Source organism: Cataglyphis hispanica, chromosome 11 (assembly GCF_021464435.1).
Source record: "Cataglyphis hispanica isolate Lineage 1 chromosome 11, ULB_Chis1_1.0, whole genome shotgun sequence".
Lineage (NCBI taxonomy): Eukaryota > Metazoa > Arthropoda > Insecta > Hymenoptera > Formicidae > Cataglyphis > Cataglyphis hispanica.
In genome coordinates, this window is record NC_065964.1 from 318,683 (window position 1) to 324,194 (window position 5,512).

The 5,512-nt window shown below is 29.4% G+C and overlaps 1 pseudogene; it reads left to right on the top strand.

Moving 5' to 3' along the window:
- Positions 1-744: 744 nt before the first annotated feature.
- LOC126852906 (uncharacterized) lies at positions 745-2,013 on the top strand (annotated as a pseudogene).
- The last annotated feature ends 3,499 nt before the right edge of the window (positions 2,014-5,512 follow it).

A 5,512-nucleotide genomic window follows, 5' to 3' on the forward strand; every position in this document is an offset into this window, starting at 1 on the left:
GATTTTGCAGTAGATGCATCTTTAGAACAGATAATAAAAAATAAATAAATAAATTGTAAGAATTGTAGCGCTTCGTATATTGGCCAGACAAAAAGACACTTAGGCACCCGGGTCAAGGAACATTTTAATAATATAAAAATGCACGCAAGCAGTCTATCTGTAATTAGCAAACATAAATTAGAATTTGATCATGACTTCGATTGGTCAGCGCCTGATATTCTGCATAACGAAAAACATGTAAAAAAGAGAGAAATAGCTGAAATGTTTTTTATTAAAAAATTTGACAACACTATTAACTCCCAAAAAGATACAGAGAATTTAAACAACATATACGATAAATTAATAAAGGTCGTTTAGTCGTTCTCAGTATTCCAAACATAGTGGTTGACACAATGTCAGTTTGACATTTCGATTTTTCTCTTTCTACTTTTTAATTATAACGTAGGTACATAATTCTATTTATTTCATTGTAACTTGACTATCATTATTTATAGTATTGTTATTTTAGTTTCACTTGATAAGGACCAAAACCATATGGTCGAAACGTTGTGATAGAACAATCAAACAATAAATTGCCAGTTTGGTCGTATAAACATTTGTCTATTAAAGTAAAATATGGCGGCACTTGCTGGCCAATGAGCAGACAATTTGGGTGTTGGTATTCTGTTGTTTTTTTCGGGTTAGTACATGTTAAAGACATATAGGTTTTCTCTCCATTGTTATAAATTTAATTACGTTTTGAAAATGGTGTTGTCCTGTATTTTTTGTGGTTCAAAACAAGGGATCGAAGGTAGAACATATCATAAGTAAGTATACAAGTCATATACTCATGTTTATGTCTTGTAGATATCCTATATCATTCCTTTTTTGTATTTTATGTTTCATATTTTTTCGAAATTAATATTGTACAATATTTTTTTTTAAGCTTTCCTTTGAAAGATAAAAAAATTTCCTTTGAAAGATAAAAAAATTTTGCAATCGTGGTTGCAACACATGGGTCTGGGGTCAAATTTTGTACCGAAAAAAACATTCCTTATTATGTTCGGATTATTTCGAAAAAAAAATCTTTTTAAGGAAATACAAATAAGAAGTGTCTACGCATCGGAAGTATTCCAACATTATTTGGGGAATATAAATCAATTTATGTTTACTAACATGCAATGAAAGGACAGGATAAAAAAAGATCATTCCACAAATAAAAATTATTTATACAAATGACTTATTTTACATACAAGAAAACATGTATAATTGTAGTATTTATTTCAAAATATTTATATTTTAACTTGTAAATATATTTGTAACAGATTTCTCTTAAATAATCCCGAATTACTAGAGAAATGGGTAGCAGCAACTGAGTTGAAAGATTTTATTCCAAATGATAGATGTTTGCTGTATAGTTATCATTTTGATGAAAAATGTTTACGATGATCGTGGTTTAGTTCTAAAAGCAAATGCAGTGCCAACTTTGGTTTCATCTGTAGACAGTGAAGGTATGATAATGTATTATATTTATAAATTATTTTAGTTGTAATTATTTAGTTTTATTCCTATTGCTGCATTAAAATAACTTTTTAGTTAAATAAATAAGTGTACATTTATATGCGGATATATACATTTGTAGGAACATCCATTGAAATGCAAGAGAATATAAGCAATTCACCTGATATATATGATATTAACAACAGTCAATCGATAATTCAACAGCAAGAAACAAAGCATATTTCATTAGAATTTTTCACACTTCCTTCTAAAATTCAAAAAAGTGACAGGGTTACTAGCATATCATTGTACTCACAGAGAGAAGCTGTGATAGATTGTTCTTCAGGTACGAATGAATTAAGTGTATGTATAAAAAATTTATACATAAAATTTAATTTTTATATTAAAGTCTGATAACATTATATCGAAATGTGAACAGTCGAACACTGTGACAAAAATGTAACACCTTCTACGAGTTCAGCTTCTGAAAAAGTAAACAGTCCAGTTGCCAGTGGAACACCAGAAACACCATGAAGTATTAAAAAACGAATTTTTTATACGAAGCATGATCATCAATATGAAGCATTTCCAAAAACGATAAGGAAAAGATGTATTCAGCAACAGAAGAGAATACAAGTATTAATAAACCAGACGCACGTTATAAGACAGCGTATTCCACGTTTAGAAAAAAGATTATTTCATTGAAAGACAAATGAATTACGAAAAATTCGTGCTATTCCAGATTCAGGTTTGGAATGTTTGGATTCTATTGTTAGCACTGACATTTCCCAGTTTCTAAAGAGATTCTTTAATAATCAAAATAAATTAATTAAAGAAAATGACAAAGAAAATAATAAGCCAAAGAAAAGATGGAAGTGCCAGCGTAAGAGTAAAGAACAAGGTATATCTAAAAAAAAGTATCCAGTAGCTCTTAGACCATTTGCGATGACCCTCCATTTTTATTCTCCTAAAGCATACGGATTTGTTAGGCGAAAATTTTGCAAGGCTTTGCCAGTTCCTAGTTCCCTTCAATCTATTTCGCAATCGTGGTGCACCTGGTTTCACTTTCGAAAGTTTTGACGCTTTAAAACAAAAAGTTGCATGAAAGAAATTTAATAAAAAAAGTTCTTGTAGCTTTTATGTTGGATGAAATATTGATCAAAAAATCATTGCAATGTCATAATGGAAAAATTTGTGGACATTTGGATTTTGGTTCTGAAATCGACTGATACTATTCCATTTTATTAGCAAAGGACGCATAAGTTATGATGGTCATGAGTTTAGATGAGTCGTGGAAAATTTCCACGATAGGATATTTTTTAATTAATAGAATCGATTCTGCTACAAATTCCGGACTTATCAGAGAAGCTTTAATTCGTCTTCACGAAATTGAAATCGAAGTTGTTTCCTTAACATTAGATGGTCCAACAGAGTACTTCGCTACAATGCGTGCTCTTGGTGCGTCTTTCGATTTGTTAGATTTTAAATCTTTTTTTCTACATCCATCCACTCAAGAAAAAATTTATTTTATTTTTGACGCTTGTCACATACTAAAACTTGTAAGAAATGCATTAGGAGATTTGAAAGTTCTAAAAGATGCCGAAGAAAACTCTATTGAATGGTGATTTATCGAGGCTCTAATTCAATTACAAGAAAAAAAAGGATTGAGAGCTGGAAATAAAGTGAAAATGGCACATATCCGTTATTGGAAGATGAAAATGAAAGTGGCTTTAGCTGCTCAAACTCTTAGTGACAGTGTTGCCGATTCGATTAAATTTTATAATAAATACCTAAATTTAAAGGAATTCAGAGAATCTGAGGCAACTATGAGGTTTATTAGATGCATCAATAGAATCTTTGACTTTTTAAATTCACGTAATCCCTTTGCTAAGGGGTTTAAAGCTCCTTTGAGAAAGTCCAATGAGGGATTTTGACGATTTTAACACATGTTGAATATGCAAGGCATCATGGACGTTGCCGGTATTTCAATAAACCGTACGACAAAGTATGTTGCTTTCGTGGGGTTCATTACTGCGATAACATTCATAATAACAATTTTTGATACTTACGTCAAATCTGAAACTTCTCAGCTGAAATATCTATTGACTTACAAATGTAATCAAGATCATCTAGAATTGTTTTTTATGCTATTAGGAGTTGTGGTGGTTGGTGCCTGTTGAGATATAATTATTTTATTTTTTTATGTTGGTCATATATTCATTACTTTATTCTTTTATGTTAGTCAAGTTCAAATGTGAATAACCCTTAAGTAACTAGACCGTATATACTCTACTGAAAAGAGTGCGTATAATTTAGTTAGTCTTTGTTCGCCAGTATTGTAAGAAACGTTATTACAACACCTCTAAATAAAAATATCTAATTACACAATTAACTTCAGTTCTTTGCCGAAATATATTTTGCTGACAACTTTGACGATTTTTCAACGTTTTTGATATATATATATACTATTATCTGTCTGATGCACATACTTAGATATAAAGCAAAAGTTTGACAGATCAATGCAACGAATATTACAATAGTGCCCAAATCCGACTTCCAGGCAATTCATGTCAGCTTACAAAAGATTTTTAATTCATCGTCAGATTCAAGTCGTCAATAGAAATGTAGAAGCAATGGATTCCACGAATATTCTAACGGTAATTTCTATGCGTAAAAAAAAATTGATTTTTATGACCCAACCGTTTATGACAAAATGGCTAATATCAGAGTAGAAAAAAATATGATTTAGGAAACAGTAACAAAGAAAATGAAACAGATGAAAATTTTTTGAAAGAATTTGACAACTTTATGACCACCTCTTTCTCAGCTCTCTACTTTCTCAAAGCATGTGTAAGTTACATTGCCGGTTGGGTTGTGAGAAAATTAATAAATAAAAAAAGTCTATTATCCGATGAAACGTGCAGAAATGCTTTACTTCAAGATTTTCACCATTTAGCGCAATTTGAACAAAACTGTCTTATAAAAGCTAAAACTAATGAAAGTCTATTTTTTCCCAGTGAATCTATCGTTCGGATTTATGAAACAACGGAAAAGTTATTAAGGCATTCCTTAAATAAACTTAATGGTATAGTTGTTGTTGAATTCAATTTTCCTTCTCTCTTTGCTGAAAGATTTTGCATAATCTTCTACAATCGCCTTGTACATTATTTCCACAGTTAAACGAACACATGTTTGATGATGCAGTTAATGATATAAAACATATTTATTTTCTTTCAAAACAAGTGTGCAAAACATACTTGAATTTAAGATTATATGCTGCAACAAAGATAGCATTTGAAACTGCTGTTGGGACAAAAGTTTGTCATCACCTAACTCGACGAATTATCTCAGAACGTCAGTGAAAACTGTTCAACTTTTTATTTATTCACATGAAGTACAATAAAATAACCATAGCATAAGTTCTTGTAACAAGTAGCATAATAGCATGGTTTGGAATGAAACGCACAAAAAAATTTGTTGTTTTAAACTTAATGCTAGTCTTCATTAATTCCTATATATTGTTAGAGGATTATTTTCTCAAAGGCAGTCTAGAATAATATAAGTATTTGCATGTATTCGACGATTTCTCTTGTATTTATTATTTGCATAAAGTGCAATAAAACAAACATAAATAGCTAAAGTTGTTTTTCTTGCATAATTATGATTCTAAACATTTTCGCTTCTTTCTTCCAGATACTGCAAAATTGCACTGAAATATTGATGGAAAACGAGAATCCATTGATTTATTAGTAGGTATATAAATTTTATTAATTAGAACATAATTGTCTGTACATCATTCTTTATATTTAAAATATTTTTAATAACAATGAATCACTTTTAATATTACATTTTAAATCAGATTTTTATATCTTTAATCAAATTTCAATCCATAATTTTACATAATTGATATATTAATTGGAATAATTTACATTTGAAAATAAAATAAATTTGAAATAAATTGTTTTTAAATTTTTTTATTTACGTGTTTTAACATTTTATCATGTATTTTATACATTTTTTTATATATTCTTCA